At 34.8% G+C, this 25,353-nt stretch overlaps 1 protein-coding gene across 13 annotated transcripts in view; it reads right to left on the bottom strand.

The window, feature by feature from the left end:
• The window catches only part of LOC105475279 (inner mitochondrial membrane peptidase subunit 2), an 886,283-nt gene that overhangs the window by 296,693 nt on the left and 564,237 nt on the right, over positions 1-25,353 (bottom strand). The gene's annotated exons all lie outside the window — the stretch shown is intronic.

The raw sequence follows: 25,353 nt of genomic DNA, 5'->3' as shown, positions 1-25,353 counted from the left end.
GATGGGAAGTGACTACTGAAGTAATTCTCATTTTTAATAAACTCTTGGGTGGGCGGGGGGAGCCATGTTGAAACTTTACAAAAATAAAAACTACAGAGGAATAAAAAATTTTCTTATTAAGGAATAAAGTTTATTGTTAAATTATTATTGTTGTTAAAGATAGGTTTTGATAGGGTTTGCCTCTGTGTCCCCACCCACGTCTAAGTTTGAATGGTAATCCCCATGTGTAGAGGGAGGGGACCTGGTGGGAAGTGACAGGATTATGGGGTTGGTTTCCCTCAATGGCTTATGAGTGTGGCACTTTCCCTTCGCTTGCTCGCTCTCTCTCCTGCCACCATGAGAAGATGTGCCTCACTTCCCCGTATTCTTCTGCTATGATTGCAAGTTTTCTGAGGCCTTCGCAGCCATGTGGAAATGAGTCAATTAAACCTCTTTTTTTAAATAAATTATCCAGTCTCAGGTAGTATCTTTATAGCAGTGTGAGAACTACACAAGTACTTAGAGGAAAGAGGATTAGTACATAAGAAAATGCTTACGTATTTCTTTAAAATGATAACATCAGTTTTTTTTAAATTGCATTTAAAATTAAGAAAGGAGTTTTATTTAAATCCCATAAAAACACTGAAGATGTGAGGCATTTTCTTTAAAAAATAAAGAATTAGAGAACTTTTTGAAACTACATTTGGGTTTAGCCATTTGATGATTATAGAATTCAGAGTGCTAAAACAGAGCTACTGACAGTTAAAATAAATGGACAGGTTTTGATATACTTAATACAGACATCATTTATTTCAAGCTACTTGATTATGGTAAATTTTCACTTACAGTAATACTATTTACTCTAAATAAACCTCTGCCTCTCCTGGTATATATACCCTATGCACTTCCTTTCCACACTGTGATAGGATTCATCTATGAGGTCAATAGTTTATGGTAAAACTGATGGTGCATCACTTTTGAGATTATGTTATAAAACAGACTTACAGGCTCTCCCTCTTTCTCTCCTTCTCCCTCTCCCCTCCTTCCTTCCTCTTTCTATTTTTTCCTCTCAAGTCTCTTTCATGGATCACTCTGGAAGTCTGGTCTGTCCTGAGGAGCCTAAGGAGAGACTGATGTGGTGAAGAAGGAAGGTCGGCTAACAGTCACATTAGTGAGCTTCAAAGCAGATACTTCAGTCAAGTCTTCAGAGACTGTGGCTCTGGTCAACAGCTTGACTGCAAATTCGTGAGAGACCCTGAGTCAGAACCACACAGCTAAGGTGCTTCTGGTTTCCTCACCCTCAGAAAATATGTGAGATAACAAACGTTTGTTGTTTTAAGATGCTAGACATTGGGGTAATTAGTCATGCAGCAATGGGTAACTCTATCTTAATATGGTCAATTTCCTGCCAATAACATTTTAAGGCTTTTAACAGACCCAGTTCAAGAAACATCTCATATATCACATAAATGATCATTTAATATGTGTTTCAAAATCACACATAGATAAAAATATTTTAAATTCAAGTCACATTTTGAATTGAAGTACTTTTTAAAAGGAATGTAAATGCGCAAAAGCTGAAAAGATCAAATATATTCAAACTGTACATTTCATCAAAGGAAATGTGCACTTTCAATAAGATTTATATTTCACAATGTCTTGCAGAGAACATGAAATCATGTAAGCTAGTTGCATTTATGTGTAACAATTAGTTTCACAGTTTTTCACTAACTTAATTTTTTTATTTTAAAATGAAATTTGATCAGAGTTTTGATTGGCCTCGTCCTTTTATTACATCAAGTAAATATTATGTTTCTACAACGTTCATGTCATTAATGTACAGCTGAAGTGAGTGGTATGCGCACATTCAAGCTAATGAAATTAAGGTACTCTCTGCAGGGTTACTCATAGACCTTTTAGAAAAGTGCCCCTCCCATGTCTCCTATTTTAAAAACTAGGAAAGCATAAAATATTATTCAGCCTCAGTGGTCATCAAATAATTGCATATTATAATAATGGGATATTAAAACACTTCCTTACTATGTTGACAAAGACGTACTACTACTAATAAAAATAAATTGTTGTTGGGGGATTAGCGACATTGATATTCTACATATAAAGTATTTGGTCATGTAACATGCCTTTCTATAAGACAATATCAAGATTTTATATTCTTTTAAACATAATAATGATACTTCTAGAAATTTACCCTAATGAGATGATTATGAATGTATGCAAAATTTTGGCTACATGGATAGTTAAAGCATTACTGTCTATTTTAAAAAAGAGAAAAATTCAACAAGAGCAGACAGGTTAAATAAACCATAGTCCACTCACATAATAAAATACTTTGCAGTCATTAAAAATAATGTTAGAGAAGAATATTTAGTGATATGGAACTATCAACAGAATGTATGGATTGAAACTGTATGTTAGAAAATATTTTTTGTGGCATGACTTCACATCTGTAATAGCAGAAAGAGAAATATGCATTCATTTTTACTGGGAACTGATCAAGAAGATTCTAAAACAAAAGGAAAAGGAAAAGTTCTGTGTGGATAAAAGCTTTCATACCCAGATTTTGGGTCCAGATTATTGGGATATCCTTTAGCGGATGACAACTATTTGTGTTACATGACATTACCCAGGAGGAAATACTCCAGGATAGGGTATAAGACCTGAACTAATTATCAAATTTACTGCCTAATATTGAGGTGAGATTAGCATTAATGAAATAATATAAAAAGCAACCCGTATCAGCGTAAAATATATTTTATGCCAACAATGTTTAAGCTTTTGAGATTCTTGAAAGGTATTCTATATTTTAAAAAAATCTATATTTTAAGATCATGAGGCAAAATAGAGTATGCAAAGGGAGCTATCTATATCATTAAAGTCTTACAAATTACTACTTCAAATATGTCTATAAATTTTAATGTAATATTAAACTCACGAATCTAATCAAATAATTTCAAAACGAAAAATGCTATTATTAACATTAATTCCATTACTGTTTAAAATCTATATCTATATTTTAATCATTAGGCTGTTGAATGCATTACTTTGATGTAAGTAGAAGTGGTCAGAGAGTTATTACAGATTTACATCATGAAACTTATTAAACTTCTCTTTGTCTTAATTTTCTTGGCCACTTGCCTACCTCCTAGAAAATGTGAAGAATAACAAGTGAAGGATTATGCTTTACTTGAGGAATACAATGTATGCTCCCCAATAAATGCTAAAATTTACATTTAAATTTGTAAGTTTAGTGTTTTCATAATAAGCAATGTTTTACAATATTTATTTCTGGGATGTGGATTTTAAACATTCTGTTTTATGCTTATGATTTCATTGGGAAAGATTTCTCCAGAGACTTGGACGAGGAGCCTAAAATTGTTTCTTTACTGCATGAGTCTTAGCAGCTCTGTGTGGTATGGCAGAGAATGTCTCTAACTAGAACGGTTGCAGGTCAAGGAGTGGGGTCTAATGTAGATATAATAGAATTTCCAGTCTCTCTCACTAATTTTGTGTTCTTTTATGTTCCCAAAAGATTATAATTTTCACCCTGTTGAGAGCACTTGAAAGCTACTTTGGCATACTCAGGAGACCCCTCGTGTATTGTGGGGATGGAGAGATTAGCATATGTCCCACCTTCTCTTTTCCTGACCACCCCCACCCTGATCCTGGTGTCACACAGATACCTTAACCCTGGGTCTAAGCATTCTCTTTTCCCATTTATGATAAAAATTGTAAAACCTCCCTCTGTGACTTGGGTAGATTTTTATATTCATACGGTTCAGAATTGGCCCAGATTATCACAGAATTAGAAGTAACCTTAGCCACAATCTAATGCAATCACTGACCCCTTAAAAATACCACCAGGTACTGGACACTATTTGCATTGCATATATCCCAGTGAGGTCTAAATCTAATGCTTTATTATTGAGGTGAAAGGAAAAACTAATATTCTAGGAATGCCTCCTATTACAAGAGGATGTTTTTCACTATCCTAAAGGATAAAGCATGCATTAAGCCACATAACTTTACATCATTATAATTTTAAAAATGTATGTTTTTCTATTCTTTTATCATGAAAATAAGTAGAACGAAAAGTCCACTCAACACAATGATAAAAAGTGTTATCAAATGATAGCTTATCACTTCCTTTCCCTGTTACACTTGAAAAATGTTGCCAGAGTTTAGCATGGTTTTCACAGTGGCTAGAGCTAAAAGGCTTTGCAGTATATCTAGCTCTTCCTCTGCCACTTTTAATCTTTCTCATTCTCTATTACCCAAATTTTCCACTTGGTGACCATGTGATGGTCCTCCTGTGCCCTGCAAATCCATGGACTGGAGAAAAACGGAAACACAGTCTTGCTGTTACTACTCCTCTCTGCTGTAAGTGAACCGCTCCCTCTAGGCAAGCTACATAACCTGTCTGGGTCTCATTTTCAGGAAGATAAGATTAGATCAGAAATCCTCAACCAGTAGTCAGACCATCATATCTGGCTTATAGAAGTATTTTATTTGATTCATGCATTTAAAAAAAAATCTTGAGCTAGCTAAGCAAATAGGAGACGTCATATAAATTTATTTCTCTTGAAAAAATAGGTAGATCTGGCAACCCAAGTAGCACATTCTTGCATGAGAAAAGTCCACTGGAGGCTGGGTGCGTTGGCACATGCCTGTAATCCCAGCAGTTTGGAAGAATAAGGAGGATGGATGGCTTGAGCCCAGAAGTTCGAGACCAGCCTTGGGCAACATGGTGAAACCCTGTCTCTACAAAAAATACAAAATTACCCAGGCACGCTGACATGTGTCTGTAGTCCCACTTACTGAGGAGGCTGAGTTAGTTGGATTGTTCGAGTCCAGAGAGTGCAGGCTGCAGTGAGCCATGTTGACGACAGTGCACTCCAGCTTGGGCAACAGAGTGAGACCCCGTCTCAAAAAAAAGTCCATTGGAACTGAGAAGCAGATGATTTGCCAGTCCCGCCAGCTTGTTTCACAAACGTGTAGTACCTGAGGACATGAGTCTAGAAATCTTGAAAAATTTTCCTAGCTAGAGCATCATGTAAATAGTGAGAAAAAACGCATAAAAGCTCTAGCAGGAATTCTAGCATATTGTAGGTACTCAGTAAATTTTAGACATCCCTTCCTATAATAAATTCATAAAGGAGATCAATTAACTGGGTCTAAGACAAGAGTTCCAATCCTTTTTGAAGACTTACATGGATAGACTATTTTTTAAACCCTCTATTAAAACAATTTTCAGGTTCTGTTGCATTGGAGAACAAGAAAAGCATTGTAAAGGTTTGGTCAAATTTTATTACATAATTAGCTGAAGAAACACCAAAACTAAATATAACTGAATCCATATTGAAAAGCACAGGTTTATTTTAAATTAGGTAGGTATTATCTGTAAAATCAAGATAGAAATAAATAATTTTTAGTTTTGGATTCTGTACACTTGCTTCACTATCAGTAGTGTGAACTTTGTACATATTGCCCCATTTTGAATGGTTCATTTTTAAAATTCAATAGTTTCATGAGTTAGTACTCTCAAAATTTTTATGTAGGTCAGTAGTATTTCAGCTACCTTTATCCCCTTGTTGACTTCTCTTTGTATCACGTAAATCTTCCAAAATTAAACAAAAGAAACTGTAGACTTTAGTTGTTCTTTGGATTCATTCTTGAAATCCTCTCAAGCACAGAGCTTATAACTTCAGATGTAATTTCAGAGAATGATATATGTATATACAATCCTTAACAATCACTTTTGCCCTGATATCCCAGAGAATGCTCCCAACCAAGAGCCTCATTACTGGCAAAATGACGTACAGATGAGGTGGCAAGAACCCATGTTAATGTTTTGAATTTGTCTTACTTTCTAGAAGGGGAAGGAAAGATCGTGGGAAGGGAACCCTCAGACAGGGGAAGAAGATTTTTATGTGTATAGAAAACTTTAATGAAAATAGAGTCAAATTTCAAGCTATGCGACTTACACAGTCTCATTTTGTGGGGTGGGGATGGAATAAGAAAGGATGGTTTATCTATATTGGCCAATCTCTCAGAGCATACCCTACCTGACTCAGGCTGCTAGGCAGCAATAGAATCTTTCAGGACATTGGAGAGATTCCAGTTGGGTTTCTAGTGACCTAGGAATGCAGCAGCAGAAACATCACCTTTATGTTTCAGATTTATCTTCTACCAATTCCTTACACAGGAAAATGTATTTTAACAGTACTGATGAAACAAAAAAAGAATGAACTTTAAAGAATTGAATTGTTGTTTATTGATAAAAAGTGTTCTTGGTTAAATGTAAGAATTATTTCACTTTCACCAAATGTGATTAGGATAAATTTAATAAGCAAATAGTGACAACTGGTCTTATTAGTGAATCAGCCTTGATTATGTAAAATCAATTAAATTTGTATTTATGACTCTAACTTCTATAATTGAAAAGAGCTGTGTAATTGAGTATTTTTGATCCTGAAAAACAAATGCCTTCATTTAACTATGAAAAATTTAAGGAATTTGGTATAATCATAACAATAAATTAATTTCCAACAATGTTTGTTAACTAAAGCATTTCAAAACACAGATCGTGCAATCTTCAGGTATTTAATATAATTACAATTTACCTCGCTGTCTAGAATAATTTGTATGTAAATGAATATACACAGCACAGAAACAATATATAGCACATATGTAAAATGTGTGTGTGTGCGCGCCCATGTATTCTACTGTGTAATATGGAGTTATGGCTTTTAAAGGAACTTTTGATCTATAAAGAAACTTCTGGTCATGAAAATTATATTCCGTAATTTGTAAACCTTGATTTTAATATATTGAATATGCTTAAAGTTGAACATATCTGTGGAAATGAAGGACGTGAATGCTAACATAAATTTACATACTGACTATTCTTTCAATACAGAGTCCCAAATGCAGACCTTCATACAGAAGCACCACCATTCTGTTCTCAAAGATGGACATGCACTCAGAAACATTCTTCCCCCTTAGTCAAGCTAGGTTTTAACCCCCTATCCAAACTATCTCACTGAGTATGGCTTTGCATGGAATACCCCTTAAGGTCATGGAATCAAACAAAATTAACTGCTCTTCAAAGGAATAAGTCCATCAATCTAGACACATAACCCTGACACTTCAGTTAAGCTAACCAGCTTTAGACGTTCGGTTTCCATCAGGTTGAGAAATAGTACCACACATTTTTGGTAGGTTTGGAGGATATTCATACCACAAAACACCCTGAAAGAGCAAGCTATTTGTATTTTCTACATCAGACCATATCCATTGCCATCAATATGACACACAGAAGGCAAACCAACTGAATTGCAGAATGAATACTAGTCTACAAGGACTGAGGTTAGGACCTTTAAGTCATTGTCCATGCAAAATATTAGAAGTACCTGTAGCCACCTGGAGAATATTATTGGAAGAATGGCACAAGGGTCAGCTTGTGCCCAACACAGCTTACTCGTCAGTTTCCCATGATGTTGGTGATACTGTAGGGTATGAGATGCCTAGCTTAGGGTAGAAAGCATCTTGGTAAAAGTGAAGAAAGTGAGCACAAGGCTAGTCTTGAGCATTTTACCTAGAGCATTTTATGGTTACCATATGATACTTTTTCAGGGCCAGGAAAGACACAGATGGGAATGGAGACATTTCAGTGGTTGCCAGCACTGGGGATTGTAAGTAAAGGAACCTTCACAGCCGAGATTCAGACAGGCTGACATGCCATCCCATGGATGCCAGCAAGGAAAGGTGTCCATCAAGGTGCAGGGTCCCTCCCCTGATGCCATCACACTATAAATTTCTGGAGCTTAGATGTTGTTCTGACAAGATGAAGAACTATAAACAGACTTAATTTGTCTCGAATTGCCTCAGAAAGCTCTTACGTTTACCCTGAATTGAAAAGCACTGTTTGCAATAGGACACTTAAGACTTGTTTGCAATAGGACACTTAAAATCAGCAATGGCAAAATAAAGTTATATATTTTTGCATACCTGATTTTTATGGCCTGAAAATTTGTATCCATTCCATTGTCTTTACTCTATTGCATATATCTTTTGATTAATATGCTTTCTAGTGACAATTGAGATATGCATTATTAATGTTTAAACTGTGCTACTGGATTCAAAATTTCCTAGTAAAACTGAGTTAGGTGTACGTGTGGGGAGAGGTAAGATGCCACATAATCAATGATACTATTCTAATTTCTCAAAAACTCACTCTCCTGGAGAATGCTGACAGTGTGGAGGTTAGAACACAAGTAGAATATGAAGTATCCTGACACATTTCTGTTCTAACCTTGCTGAACTTATTAATTTTTGAAATACAATGCTATTGTTTTGCAGAAGAGCTCTCAGGCACCAGTAACTACATACAATTTACTCCTTTGAAAAGGCCAACTTTATGCCCCCAATTGTAGACTCGAATAATATTAGCAAATTGTTTCCAGAAAAAAAATACATGACGCTTGGGATTTCACAAAATCAACTCCACTAACCACCTCTAAAAACAGCATTATCATGTATTTGCTCAGCTTGACAGCCACTTATTCAGCTAGCTCCAGTTGCTATATTACCAGAAAATTTTTCTATTTATTTCATTTTCTGCTATTTATATTGCAATAACTTGTACTATGATAGTTTGTCAATGCTTTAAGTTAAATAATACTAAAATTAAATTAAATGTCTAACTCTTATTCTTAATGTTATGCATATGTTTCTAGGTCTTCCAGTATTACCTTTTTCCTTTCTGCTGGATAAATTACATGGAGCTATAGAGAGGGTGAAAGAGCTAGAGAAAAGGCTTAATTTGGAAAGGATTTTTGGTAGCCGAGAATAAATGTCTTTTGGAGAAAGGAGGCAAGTTAAGAATGGCAAAATTTAGGTCAGGAGTTAAAAAAGACTGTGAGAGATCGTAAGGGAACTTTGGCAACAATAGAAGAAAAAAAGGGGAGATTTATTTCCAAGGACGAACAGAAGAAGTTATCTCATTAGGGTAAACCAAGCCAGACAGGTACAGAGCAGTGAGTAGACAGAAAAACACAGCCAGGTGAGTAAGAAGAGAGAGTGCTGCCTATGGATTCCACAAAGAGAGCACAGAAGCACTGATTTGGAGAAGACAGATCTTCGAAGTTGCTATGTTAGGGTTCTACTCACTCAACAGGCACCTTAGAATGAGGGAAAGTTTGGTTATAATGCTGTTACTCACTCTTCCTATGTTTGTCCTTTCCCTTGTTAGCCTGAAAAACTTTTAATGTTTGTAAGAAAATGCAGAGGTCAAAATATTGCCAGTCAATAGAATAGAATGATGGTTGCCAGAGATTGTTGGTGGAGGTTGGGGGCAGAAATGGGGAGTGGCTGGTCAAAGGATAGATCTATTGTACAGTGTGGTGACTCTAGTCAATAATAATGTATTATGTACTTGAAAATTGCTAAGAAAGTAGATCTTCAATGTTCTCACCATACATACACAAAAAGATAAATATATGAGGACATGGCTATGTTAATTAGCTAGATTGAATCATCTCACAAGGTGTGCATATGCCAAATCACATTTTATACTGTAAATACATACAATTTTTATTTGCCAGTCATATCTTAATAAATCTGGGGAAGAATTCCTAGTTGCCCATGTTCTACACATAGAACACCAAAGAAATCACTTTCCAAAAATCACAACCATATCTCAACCTGTAATGCATCCTTTCAAGAAGCTAAAGATTCTGACCTGCTATTTTTAGTTGAGTGTACACAGTCAGCAATAACTATAAAATTTATTGAGGCATGTGTTTTTCATAAAAACCCTGAGTATGTTGAGGCTGCAATTTCTCTGAAGATTTACCTTTTTCTATTATTCTTTAGTACACACATCCTATAGCCACTTTTTTTCTAGTTCACAAAATCTTATTCCGAATAATTAGGTACCCATTTAAAATGGAAACAGACCATGTCTGCCCACATGTGTTGTTCCTTGCAGGAAGCTGCTTTGATTCTAGGTTGAAAGACATTGATTAATGTGAGAAGGCTCGCCTGCTTTTCAAAGCATCGGTCCCCTAATTCTGTACACACACAAAATGGACTCTAATCTCTACAGCTGTCATGTTGATGCTCCTTGTGAGTTGTACATTTCACAGACTCTGAAACCATCATTCCACAGCTCAAACATGACCAACAGCTTTCTTCAAAGAAAGAGTGGGAGAGATTATTAAGGCAAAATGGGACCAAACCCTCATCTTCATGTGTGGACGAAATTTAAATGGGTCCTGATAGCTATGTGGTTCCCACAGCTGAAGCTTAATAAGTCTCTCCCAGACACAGGTATAAGAACAATTAATAGTCCTCAAATACCTCTACAATTGAGTAAAACAAGTCCAAATAGAATTAATGGAAATAATCTTTAACTGGTCTTAAATGTCTGTGGGTTAAATGTAAGAAGGAGGCTTTGATTTAAATAAAAGCAACTTCTCAGAAACATATGCTCACCACCCACCATTCTTCATCTGAATGGCACAAACTTGGGAATTTCGTTTCACTCTAACATGGGAGCTTTGCCAAGAGACATGGGCACAAACATCAGTGATTAAGAAAGATCTCCAGTATGAAATATGTGGGATCTAATCCACATTAGAGTGGGTTTGTAGGCAACGGCACCATACTTTGGAATGACCACATGGATAGATATTTTGATTTACGTAACGGTGTTAAATTCTATTTAAAACTTTTAAATAGTCTAACCGTATTACCTCAAATAAAATGCCTTTCTGAAAAAGATATGAAATCAAGTAAATACTTCTCACAAAATCCTCTGATTCAGTTTCGTTTTAAAATATAGAGCCCCAAAGCCTTACTGATGCATACCATGTCTCTCCCACCCTTTATCAGTTCTTTCTCACCGCTACCATCTGTTTGCCTTGCTTTTTCCAGCACAATGCCCATCCCTCCAGGCTGTTCACTGGCACTCAGATGTCTTCCTCTAATTCTTTACATCCCCATCCAAGAAATGTTCCAGGTCTTTTCCTATTCTTCCTCCCAAAGATTTTATTCAGCACCACCCTCTATGTATTTTGGACACTTCTTCTCAGACATTATTTGTCAATTAGAAAATATGCAAGTTTGCTTTTGGCCTTCTATTTTAAACACAATTATTTACTGCTATCTTGTTTTATGTTACACACAGGAGAAAAATTTTGTAAACATCTCATCTTTTACAATTATAATTCCTTAAGTCCTTATAATTCCAGTCTTTAAAAATGTAAATGCAATGTCCAGAGGAGTCCTATGATAAATATGTAGATAATTCAAATGTTTCCAGAAGGATCCTATTTCATTTTTGTTAACTTTTAATATATATAAGCCTATCTATTCATAGTTACACTGATCTAATAACATGAACATTATCCTACTGCATAATTCTTAGTTATAGTTTAAAAACAGATATATAACATGAGTTTAAATAATAAAAGGAAAAGAAAGGAAAGTCAAAGTTATAACTCTATAGAGATAATAAGACAAAAGGTATGGCAAATGACCATTTGAATCTCTTTCAAGCTATTTTACTACCCTTCTAAATTAATATCTCATTTGAAATAGTTCCCAAAGTTCCAATCTAGTAACTTTCAAGTCAAAGACTCAGCTGTTTAGAATGCAGACTGTATCATGGCTGTGGCTATGTGTACTTGACCTCCTGCCTGTTAACAAAGAGACTCAATTAATTATTTGCTGTTTTGAATGGCTATTTCATTTCACCTCCACCTTTCTTTAAGTGTTGAAAGGCTCAATTGCTTTATCACCTTAACCTTAGCTTTGGAGAATGCATGCAGAATTTCTTAACTGCCAACTAATAAACTATCTTGATCCAGAAAGTTAATTTTCAGGAACCCAGCTTCTAGATGTCTTAGTGCTAGAGTCAGCTGAAGTAACATATTGACCCAGTGTCATATCACCTTCCAAGACAGTCTCTTTGTTCTGAATGGTGGCTTTGGTGCTAAGCTATTCCCTTCACACGAGCACCGCAATGATGATTATAGTGTCATAGTCACAGTTTTAGAAATCTTACCACACATAAAAAGTGAATGTTTTCGGTATTAATTAAAAGTATATAAACTAACAGTGTATCAGTTTTCGCAACTTACTTTTAGTCATATTAAACTCAGTAATATAATTTCGCATTCAAATACTGGAACATTAAACTAGAAGTAGAAAACAGCTTTGAAGTAAATGAGAAAGTGGATTTTTCTTTTTTTTAATGTATGGGCAGAGTAGAACTGATACCAATGATTATCTAAATGTGAAAAACTAACCACAACACCAAAACAAAGTCTGGAATTCATCAAGGATTATATCAGATCTTTTGAATTTCTTTAGCCCTGATACTATGTAACATTTTTAAAATTCCCATTTGCTATGTATTTGCTTATCTATTTATATATTAATTCTGACTCTATAAGTAGACCATAAGATGATATGAAGGTAGTGTTACCCTTCTCATTATATTCAGTCCTAAGTCAGTTACCTGCACTTATAAAAAACAAGTATTCATCTAGGTGATTCTGATGCAGGAAGCCTAGTCCACCTTTACAGGTACCGTTGGAAATGCTCACATGAAAATTCTATGAAATTCAGCATACTGGCTCCCTACATGTTCAATAAAGATATAGCCTTAAAGAAAAGCCATAATAGATTTTTTAAATGACCATGACAATACCGATTTTAAAACATGTACAAAAATCTAAAATTTCCCATCAGGGAAAAAACTCAATATTCTAATTCCATATGTAATATAAACCTGGAATTGAATCTACAACTAGTATGAAGCATCATAACTCAAATAAGAAAGAGTAAGACATTCCATTTCCGAGATTTTTAAAAGAATATAAAAATCTCCTCAGATCAGGCAAAAATGACAGACAAACTGTGATTTAACAGAAAGGCTGTGGTGTTAGGGTACAGAAGAATTTATTTCTTATGGTCATTAATTCATTCAGCAAATACATGCTGAATGACAAGCAGGTGCCAGGTACTCTACATGGTACTAGCTTACAAAACACATTTTATTACAATCAATGGCATGCATGTTTTTTAGGGTTCAGACCCAAATACTAGCTATATCACCTTGAGCAAGTCATTTAGCTATCTTAACATCTATTTTTTCATGAGTATAAAAGGATGACAGCAAATGTTACTGCTGATCCCCAATATTACTGTAGAGACTCCATGAGCTACTAAACATAAGCGGCCAAGCATCTGCTTTAGATAGAATGAGTCTCAGAATGAGATCATAAATTATAACGGAGAGTTCCATGGGTCCAATTCCTACTTTAAGTAGGAAAGCAGCTATAGTCTCAAACTAAAACCACAAAATGAACTTCTCGCTACTAAGATGACTACACAACATTTCTGTGAAGTCTGTGTTGTGGTTTATTACATCCAGTTAGCAATTCTGCCACCAAATAGCAAGCTTGACTCTACTTTCAAATAAATGCCAAATGACTTCTCTCTTTCCCTCCTTCCCTCCCTTCCTTTCTTTCTCGCTCTCTCTTTTTTCTTCTCTTCCTCTTTCCGTTCTTTCCTTTCTTTTTCCTTCTACCTGACTTCCTTCCTTAGAACCTTCTTCATAAGAACATTTAAATAATTAAAGATAGTACAGATAGATTAAGCCACTTTTAGGCCCAGTAATCTGACAACTTTTTGCATTAGTTTATGAGCTGTTAAATTCGTAGCTAAATGTATTCATACTGGGAAATTTAATTGTTCCAGTAAAATGCGAAAGTTTCGTAAACCAATTTTGTGTGGAAAGTAAAGGAAATCTAATTGTTTCATCTATTGTGTATTTTAATTAATTGCTCCTCACGTAAAATTAGGTAACAAAATGAAAGCAATAATATTTTATTTAAAATGCCCAGGAAATTCCGCAAATAATTCACAGAACTTCCTTGAAAGCAAGCACAGTTAAAAAAAGTCTGAGGCATAACAGGTATTCAGAATAAGGCACTAGAAAGTTGAAAAATAACAGTATTAGTCCACTTTTTAGTCTCATATTCACTGTTTCAGTGTTTTCTTTTTAGGATGATGGACCATGCCACTTGTTAGTATATTTGTAGTCTTTTATTCTGAATACTTTAACTCTGACTTAATTATGTTAATATTTTAAAAGCGTGAAACAATTTTGCCTATATTTTACAATAAGAAAGATATGCCATAAACAAATGAATATTTCCCAAAAAGGCACAAATTGGATTGTTGGAACTGAGACCAGGACTATGATTGGAAATCTATCCATCTATTAACCACAACAATACATTGTAATTCCTTGTAGTGCCCATTACTATTTGCAATGTGGTTTCACTTAAAGAAAAATCAATACAAAGAAACACGTAAGTAACAGGAAAGAAAAACTGATGGTGACATTCTAAAATTATTTTCACCTTCTAAAAGGCTGTGTATCCACAATACATTTTAAAATGAGATAAAAAGATCAAACAATTAACTGCTTAAAAAATAAATCCTGTATAAAATAAGTTTATCATCTACACTAAACATTCTGAATTTTTATCTGAGAAAGAAAAAAGTATTTAACCCCAGTTTGAAGAGATTAATGATTAACATAAAGTCCCTAATAGAACCTCCAGTTAATTTTCTGACCCTTTGACCTCTAAAATTCTTTCATAAATCTTTCAGAGTTGTATACCAAAACCACAAAGCCCTGTTTAATAAAAATAGAAAAAGCTACAATCCTGCTCAATTCAAAACATTTTGTTTTGTGTGACCTTTAAAATACTAGAAATATACAAATATACTTTTTAGTAATTCTTATTAGAAATTTACATTATTTATGGGATGAACTATATAGAAAATTAAGGACGTTTGGGGTTGTTAACATTTTAAGGTTGACACTTGGTATTACAGTTAGAGATAATCATGATTTGGACCCACCACGTTCCATAAGGTGTTCTTCTTGAACTTCATATATTTTACATACAACTTTTCTGGAATATATGTACAACACGAATATCCACACGAATTTACACAGTATATCCTAATTTTCTCTGGGGAAGAGTGTACCATGTTGTCTGGCTATCGCCACAAATTTGTCTGAACACATTCCTAGTACTTTTATTTTCTTAGTATTTCTGTCTAAATTTTTTCTCAAATCCCCCTTGATTCATTTATAATGGTTAGTAGCATTTTAGTATTTATCTTTTCTTACTGTTTTCTAACTACACACATTTTTTAAAAATAGAATTACAGATGATGTCTTGTCATCTTTTTGTTTTTTTAATTAATAGTCTATCATTACTAGTTTTTCCTATTCTTAATTCCCAATAGAATGAGGACTTCCAGGTAGGGCCAATGCTTATTAGAAGTGACAGAATATTACAATTATCTAAAGAATTCTATCAGTACTGATGGTCAACAAGTTATTCAAATTAGGGCTTTCGGAAAATTATTGGGTGTGGCAATAGTCACACTGTTAATATTATTTGCATAATTAACAATTCTTGCCTACAGTTAGGTTTACACAGGGCAAATTAAACAAATTTGGTCATGCCTTATGTAGCACACAGGAAAACTGTGCTAAAACTTTATAGTAAGAGTGGGCCAGATGAAATAATTATAACTATACTCCTGAAGCATGACAAAATGTTTCAAATAAAATTTATGTGTTGAGTGGTTAGCACTAACTTTTCACTTAAAGAAAAAAAACTAGCACTTTTTATTTGAAAAAAAAAAAAAAAGACTGAAGTGATAAGTAGGGTTTGAGAGTTGAAGTGATTCCTTTTTAACATTTTGAAATACTTCAAAAATGTATTCATTAGAGGGCTGATTCAATTACATTTCCAGGACTGAGGAAAGATATCTATCTTTTCAGCACACTTAAGCAGAAACCTTTTCTAAGTTATTCACGCTCTTACAATGGGAATAGAACTTCTTTCTCCAAATCTGGTCCTCTTCCACTTCTGCTGCCTTCCTTATTTTTGCTCCACAGAGCCATGCCCGACACAAAAAAGCAACACTTGCCAATTTCTCATTTTGAAGAGTCAAGACAAGTGTCTTCAAACACCTGGAATTATAAGTACCTTCTCATATCCTTCATTCTGCCATTTCTTGGACAGAGGAATAAGAAACTACATATAAAGGGATTAATTTAAAAACTGACAGTAGGGCATTTTATTAGGACATTTAAGGTGAAGCATACATTACAAGATCTTTTTCAAAGACATTTTCAAATGTTTCAATGAGAATTGGTTAGGTATTAACTGTGCAGATTTATTAACATATGCATCTTATTTCGGGTTCTATTAGAAAACCTGAGGTAAGATAGTGATTTTCCCTGTATAATTCTCATGTTTTCAAAAACAACATAGATACCTTTGAGCTACTGTCCTCCAAAAGCTAGGCCCTGCTGCGTCATTGAGCCAAAGATATAAAACTGAATCAGGTCACATATCCAAGTACACACCTCCAGGAAGACACTTCCATTGATTCAGAACTCTCTATTTAAGGCAACAGTTTGACCTTAGCTAGATCACTAGTTACTCAAAGTCAAGTAGTTTTAGCTGAGTCCATGTTGCGTAAGTGCTCATATTAAGGGGAAAAAGACATACAGAACATCAAAATTTGCACCTTTGTTGGCAGTCTCAGTAGAAAATCCTGGGATTGAATAGGCATGAAGACCTAACAACTCTCTGATCCCTGGAGGTGGTCATACTAGGTCAAAAATGAAGCAAATTGGTAGGCATTATGAAGGAGCTAACACAATGGGGTTCACGAACTACCTAAAAAGACTCCACTGTGACTATACAAGTATACTTTGTGACCACTAATGTCTATTTGAAAAGACATCAACAGTATGTATCAACCACATATTTATTTTTTCTTATAGCTTAAGGTTTTCTTGATTATCATAAATTAAATAATCTAGTTTCAACTACAACAAATGGATAAAGGTATTTTTTTGTAAGTAGGATCTTTGCAATTCAAGTCTAGTGTGGAAATGGTAGCTTGTAAATTTCCTTAAGTCACATAATTCTTCTCGTCTAATTTTGAAAAATCACATGATAGAACCATTAACTGTAACTCTTAGTTTCCCAAAACAGAAAGTCATAGGTTAAAGACTGTTAATTTTAACCCCCTTAATATCACACCTCCCCTCAATTAAGGGCCAAATGCTTATCATCATTAAACATCCCACTTACAATTTTTATTCTATTTATAGTCATGCAATTATCCACAAATAAATCCTGAAATGAAAACACTGAATGGATTCCATGCACATAATTTTTACAAAGAAATATAAATAAATTGAAGAGTTCTGTTATTAAAAAGAAGTTATTGACTATTATTCTCTATAAAACAAACAAAAACTAACAAAATACGGAGAAGAATTGGAGTAAGTAAATTATTAGATCCTAGACTTCAAGGAAGCCTAATAATATAATTTTCAAGGTAACATGGATATAAATAAAATATTTTTCCTCTTTTCTAAAAGTAATACTTCATATAGTCTTAACGCTGTAACTTAACAGATTGATAATAAACATTGCTTCTGTAATGTCACTTTTATAAAACAGGAATCTTCTCAAAGTTCACTTGAGAAATCACTGCCTCCTCATATTTCTTCCCTTCTCATCATCATATATTTAGTTGCCAGAATCTAAAATTGTAACATCATCACCAAGAGTCACATAAGAAATGCTTTTAATATGTATCATTGCAATCACTCTTCGTTCTTACATGCCTACATGACACTTAAATATTTATTGGATTCTACCTGTTTGCTAAAATAGTAGAAAGTAATAGGATGAAGCACTGTCCAATTAGAAGAAAAGTGAGCTAGAAATGACTGAATATTAGCCCTTCTAAGGACCCTCTGTCCACATACATTCAGTAGTATCAAGGGAAGATAATGGGAAAAGGACTATTCCTCCCTTGCTATTTATTTAGTCACTAAGATTTTAGTATTTAACCTCCGTAGATTTTCATCTTCCTAGTTCATGATCACCCACTATCTCCCCCAAAATAGCACATGTATGGGTTCCAGATGCCACATTTATAGTCTATAGCCCTATCTCAGCCAGTCATTGCATGTCTGAGTAAAGGTCAAAAGCCTGATACAAACTAGACCAAGCAGATTCACTCCCAAAGGGATTTGGATATGATTCAATCTCTTAAATTGACAGAGGACTCAGATATGATTTAATCTCTTACTGTTTAACAGAGGACATGTTAACGCAGACCCATGGGTTAGTCATGTACAGTCCCATATACTCTGACACAATGAAATCTACTTTAGAAAGAAACAGAGACAAAAATGCGTCATGTTAGATATCAGATTAATTTTAAATATTCACTTTTTGCTTAAGCCAGTTGAGTGATATGTTACTTATCACCAAAAAACAACAACAACAAAAAACAACACCCACCTAGATTCTTAAAGGAGACAGGAAATCTGTAAAAGCATACTCCTACATGTTTCTAGATCAAATTCAAGAAAATATTTAGTATTATCAAACTAAATACATGAATATTTTAAATACAGTGCTTTAGATTCAGTCTCAAAACACTAAAAGTGTGAATATAGTACACAAGAGCTAATAATTTACGTTGCATAAGAGGTAAAACCAGTACTTAAGCAGAGTTGTAATAGGGACTAAATTTGAAAAACATAGTAATAATTTGACTTAGGTATTCATATTTCTTTAAATCTTTTACTAGTGATATTTTATCTTCTCAAAAATCTGTGGTGAGTAATAGTCAATGTTTAGGCTTATTTTAATAAAAATGTTCTGTTGATAAAAGACTACTAATATTTTCTTCTTAGTAGGGGCTTAACCTAATTTTAGTAAAAACACTTAGGAAACAAAAATGAATAGTATTTTCAAGTATGATCCCGCATCTTAAATTTGTAAAGCTAGTATGGCAGGCAAAATAATGGGCCTTCAAAGATGGCCACGTCCAAATTCCCAGAACCTGTGAATATGTGAGCTTTCATAGCAAAGAGAAATTAAGTTTGCTAATCAATGGACCTTTGGGTCACTATTTTAAAATAGAGAGATAATTCAATTATTCAGGTGGGCTCAATGTCATCACAAGGTCTTTAAAAGGGGAAGGAGGTGGCAGAAAAAAAAGAGTCCAAAAAAAAGATGAGATGGCAACACAGTATTAGAGAGATGCTCTGTTGCCAACTTTAAAGATGGAGGAGAAAGACCATGAACCACGAAATGCAGACAAGAAGTTAGAAAAGGCAAGAAAACAAATTCTCCCCTAGAGCCTCCAGAAAGGAACTCAACCTTACTGACACTTTAATTTAGCCCAGTGAGACCTTTGTTGGACATCTGAACTACAGAACTATAACATAATAAACATTTGTTGTTGTAAGCCACTAAGTCTGTAGTAGTTTATTATAGCAGCAATGGAAAACTAATATAAGCCAGTTTTCTCAAATTGGTTTCTGTAACTTGCTTGTTAAAAATGCAGACTCTTTGGCCCTTCCTCAGACCTCTAAGGCTTAAGAATCTATATTACAACAAATCATGAGGATTATTGCTATGAAATTTAAGAAACATTATTTGAAAAGTGGTTTAGGGCCGGGCGCGGTGGCTCAAGCCTGTAATCCCAGCACTTTGGGAGGCCGAGATGGGCGGATCACGAGGTCAGGAGATCGAGACCATCCTGGCTAACACGGTGAAACCCCGTCTCTACTAAAAAAAAATACAAAAAACTAGCTGGGTGTGGTGGCGGGCGCCTGTAGTCCCAGCTACACGGGAGGCTGAGGCAGGAGAATGGTGTGAACCCGGGAGGCGGAGCTTGCAGTGAGCTGAGATCTGGCCACTGCACTCCAGCCCGGGCAGCAGAGCAAGACTCCGTCTCAAAAAAAAAAAAAAAAAAAAAAAAAAAAAAAAAAAAAAAAAAAGAAAAGTTGTTTAAAAAAAGTAAGTTGGTGTCACAAATCAGGAACAAAAATATAGATTTTCACTATTCAAGTTTTCTTTGTTTAACATAGTTATAGTTGATGATATTACTATGACAATATAAATGAAGTATGTTAGTCAAGCTTAAAACTACTTTTAAAAGTGTGTGAATTTTTTAATGTTTTTGGAAATAAACTCTGTATTTGTTAAGAATGAAATAATAAAACATTTACAACATGAAATACTGAAGTTCTTAAGTTTTATCCCCCTCAACTGACTTTGAGCATCAAAATCAGAATGTACTTCCTCTCAAAGCCGACAAAGTTGTATTTTATTTGATATCCATTGACAGAAATTGAAGGTCATTAATAAAACTGAAAACAATACTATCTTTAAAGGAGAAGAATTATTTTAGAATGCAAGTTTTAAAAGTGAAAACAAAAAGTGACTACTCACATTTACCAGCCTAATGATAATTTAATAAGAATACAGCTTATAAACTTAAGCAAACATAGGAAGCTCACTAGAAATACAAAATAAAATTATTCCAAGTATAACCAGCTATCATACTAAGTGGAAGGCAGAACTTTTAAAAATTAGGAAATATCAGATAAAATTAGTTTACTAACTCTTTGAGGGAAATTTAAGTTTTCAACAAAGATGTGCATTGGCAAATCCAAGTTGTTGCCACCTGGCTCTAACTTCTGTCACACAGTATCGGTGATTCCATCTATGTGCTCAGAATTAATTTCATTTAAAATATGCTGAGCTTAAAAAAAAAAAAAAGTTTGAGCTTTTCCTGGTTACACTTGGTTAGGGAAAGTTCAAGGACCCTGTTACACCAACTTCCTACCCCTGGCCCATGATGCCCCCTCCTCACCTAGGGTGGTGTTCTCAGCTCTTGTGGTTAGGAACCAATTTGATCACCTAATCTGAGATAAAATTTTAAGTCAGCATGAGTTTAGGAGAGATTCCTCTAGGCATATTTACATTTTTAAAAGAGACTCCTAAAAATGGAAAAACCTTTAAGATATGAACGAGTCTATCTCTACTGTATCAAACAGGACAGGATGTGGGGAATAATCTCAGTTTTGAGGCTTCTCAGGTCTATTACAAGTCTTGCCTTAGAGACTGTCACCTACTATCCCCAGCGTGAAGCTTCTTCCAACTAATAGAATTTTTAAAAGATAAATGAGAAACAGCATAAAATGGAGGAGAGAACACAAACTCCAGAGTTGGAAAATTTAGTTTTGATTGCTGGTCAAATCTCATAGCTTCTCTTGGCCTCAGCTGGCTTATTTGTAAAATAAGATGTTTAACACCCCTCCAGTGTTGCGACACTATCACTAGGGTGGGTTGAAATATATCTTCTTAGATAGTAAAAAAAAAAAAAAAAAAAAAAAAATCTCTACTTCAAGAAAACACCCAAACACCCAAACACTCAAACACTGGCTATAAGGCTCCACATATTTTATCTTTTAAATATTTTTCTTCTTGGGTCACCTATTTTTCCTGAGGTAAGATAAAGTCCTATATAATGTTATGATTAGAATCTCCAGTTAACTCTCACTGAAATAGTAAAAAATTCTTTATTGATGGACAACAGTAGAGTAAGAAAAATATATATCAATCTAGTGGGTAGAGAGGATAAACTTAGAATAAACGCTAATTTCCAAGAATTCATCACTTTTCTACTTACCTGTAGTATATCGACAGGTAATAACTTAAAATTCAAGAAAGAAACAGGCTGAACAAATTACCTGACTGAATTAAATAACATATAATACTTATAAAGATGTCAAGGAAGAAAGTAATAGTTGAATTCTCACAAATGCAAGTGTTCTTGTTATTTTTAAACTCTTGACAGGGGAAAGGGTAATCAGAGTTGACAGCAATTGGCAAGGCACTGCATTCCACTCAGTAAACCTGTTTCTGAAAATGCAATGACAACTTTTATTTGAATCAGAACCACTTATCTCTTTTGAACTATAGGCAAAATTTAAAAAGGTCCTTCTCATTTATTTTTCTCAGTCATTTATGTCAAAGTTTCCTTGGACTCTAATATTCTAGGAAAGCATTTCCCAACTGTGTTCCATGGAACACTAGTTTTCCAAGATGTTAATGGTAGAACCTTAAGAAGACTTCTATGGGAAATTAAACTTTGGAAACACTAGGTTAGAGAAAGGAGATGGTTTTATTTACTGCGAGGTTTCTCACAGCCTTTCACATGCTCATATGAACTGTACATTGCCAATAGATGGGTATGGTGTGCAGGTGTCCAAAATGTCTTTAAGAACAGGATATCTTTTTGGCCTAAAACCTGTTAACATCTCATAGATGGTATGGGCGATATGGCTCTATGATTTAGTTAAGAACTATTACATTCATTTAAAAATATTAATTAAAATTGCATTTGTTACTGTCTTGGCTTAAGGTCTTGAATCTCCCCCAAATATTCTACTAAAATAAAAATACCCTTGAGGGATGGCTCATTATCCCATTATCAATTTTTAACAGCTTAGTTCTACATCAGTGAAAGACAGAATGTCAGAAAAACAAATGGGGAAAGGAAAAAGGTAACTAAATGGTATGGGAAGCTGACTATGGAGAACCAAGTAGAGCCTTAATTCTCAGTGTTTACAGGATTGAGGTAAGATTTAGGGTTATGTGACAAAGCATCCTAGGCTACCTGCTCTAACAAGGTGTACTGAAAATGTACAATAGCTCAAATCCAATCAAAGTTCACTTATAGCTGAAATAACAGTCCAAAGTGATCCAGTTTGGTAGGAGCCATAGGGGCAAGGCCGCTTTACTCTATTATGCAGGAGCTGGGTTGTCAATGGCTCTTCCACCATCAACACACAGCTTCCAAGGTTAGCCTAGGAGTTGCCTCCATCCCGGTCAGTAGGAAAAAAACAGAGAGTAGAGGTGCAAGCATGGGAGATATCTTGGAAGCAGGCCTATAATTGGTGCATATGACTTCTAGTCACATTTCTTTGGCTAGAATTTGGTCACGTGGCCACAGTAACTGCAAGAGAAGCTGTGAAATGTGGTCCAGTTGATGCACAGGAAGAACAGGAAAGCACCGACTCTAGTAAATAGATAGCAACCTTTGCTACATGTGTATAGGGATAAAGACATAAAAATGAGGTCATAGCAGTAGGTCACAAAACACAGTAAGGCAGCAAAAACAAACCTGGTCTATATACATGCCCAGATTCGATTTGTGTGTACCATTAAAAAATAAAAGGAACTATTTTGGAAAAGATTAAAAATAATCCAAAAATTAAAAATAGGGGAGGAGTTCAGGGAATTATTGTATTCCTAAAAAGGAATAGTATGTATTCAAAAAACATGATGTTGTAGAATAATGTCTGATAATTTAGAAGGATTTTCATATTCTATTAAGACACATAAATATAGTATGTTCAATATAATCTCATTTTTATAAAAACTATAAAAATGATCATGTGGGAGAAACAGTCTGGAAAGACAGACATTAAGATGTTATTTCGCCGGGCGCAGTGGCTCACGCCTGTAATCCCAGCACTTTGGGAGGCCGAGGCAGGCGGATCACCAGAGGCTGGGAGTTTGAGATGAGCCTGACAAACATAGAGAACCCTCATCTCTACTAAAAAATACAAAATTAGCCGGGTGTCGTGGTGCATGCCTGTAATCCCAGCTACTTGAGAGGTTGAAGCAGGAGAATCGCTTGAACCCGGGAGGCGGAGGTTGCGGTGAGCCGAGATCGTGCCATTGCACTTCAGCCTGGGCAACAAGAGTGAAACTCCGTCTCAAAAAAAAAAAGATGTTGGCCAGGTGCGGTGACTCACACCTGTAACTCCAGCACTTTGGGAGGCCAAGGCGGGCAGATCACGAGATCAGGAGACGGAGACCATCCTGGCTAACATGGTGAAACTCCGTCTCTACTAAAAATACAAAAATTTAGCTGGGAGTGGTGGCGGGTGCCTGTAGTTCCAGCTACTCAGGAGGCTGAGGCAGGAGAATGGCATGAACCCGGGAGGCGGAGCTTGCAGTGAGCCCGGATCGTGCCACTGCACTCCAGCCTGGGTGACACAGCAAGACTCCATCTCAAAATAAATAAATAAATAAATAAATAAATAAATAAATAAATAAAGGTATTTCTGGCCAGTTGTGGTGACTTATGCCTATAATCTCAACATTTTAGGAGACTGAGGTGGGAGGATTTCTTAAGCCCAGAAGTATGAGACCAGCCTGGGCAACATAGCAAGATCCCACCTCTACAAAAAATTTTTAAAAATGAAAATTAGCTGGGTGCAGTGGCATACACTGGTGGTCCCAGCAACTCGGGAGGCTGAGATGGGAGGATCAATTGAGCCTAGGAGGTCAAGGACATAGTGAGCATTCCAGCCTGGTCAACAGAGGAAGACTCTGTCTCCAAAAAAAAAAAAGTTATTTCTGGCGGCTATATTTGAGTATTGGGACTATAAGTTTAATTTTTCATTTTATATGCAATTCTCATTTTTGAAAATATTTATCATACTTATAATAAAGTATTCCTAAATAAAAATATTAATATATAACTAAATATATATATCAATGACAAAATTCTAAAGCTATTTTATAATAAAGGATAAAAACAAAATGAAAAATATGTACTTTATCTCTTTCCCTCACATATCTAATGGGCAAATGCTTTTTAAGACATTAGAAAAAAAGTTTTCAAGAAATCTTGGCAGGGAAAAAGTTAATAACATCTACTTTTATTGGAATATATTTTTTATTTAATAATTTCCATAAAGAAAAAAATTCTGAGTATTCACTATGAACCTATGTAGGCAAAAACCAATGCTATTTTGTCCCACCAATTCTCTGTTGACTGATGCATCAGGAATTACTTTCCATCAAGAGATTTGCTCAATAAAAGCCCATACATTATTTTCTGTGTATGGATCAGAATAAGAAGCACAAAGCAGCAACAGCAAATAAGGATGTACAAATCAGTGATTCAAGTAAATATATATGACATATATGACTACATAGCCACACAAATAAGGAATTTAATTATATACATACTGTGACAATATCCTTAATGCTTTGTAACTATAAATTTATAATTTCCTCCCAATATCATGAAAACATTAAGTATCATTTAAATAACTATCTTTGTGAATTTCTTTAAGAATATCTTAAAATGCATGGCTGTTGCCTTCACAAATAATCCTAGCCAAAGATTCAAATTTAAATATTCTAATAGATTCATAGGAAATCTCAATGGGCCACATTTAAGATCATAGAAGGACATATTTTTATACCAACATTTATCATCCCTGCTGTACTCAAGAGATAGCACCATTCTTCTACATATTTAATCTCAATTATTTTAGTTATGGCCTAACCAGATTGTAAGTACCAAGAGGATAGAGCCCTTGCCATACTTCTTTTTCAT

This window comes from Macaca nemestrina, chromosome 4 (genome assembly GCF_043159975.1).
Source record: "Macaca nemestrina isolate mMacNem1 chromosome 4, mMacNem.hap1, whole genome shotgun sequence".
Lineage (NCBI taxonomy): Eukaryota > Metazoa > Chordata > Mammalia > Primates > Cercopithecidae > Macaca > Macaca nemestrina.
The sequence above is the reverse complement of the archived record's forward strand: the minus strand, read 5'-3'. Positions and strand labels throughout refer to the sequence as shown.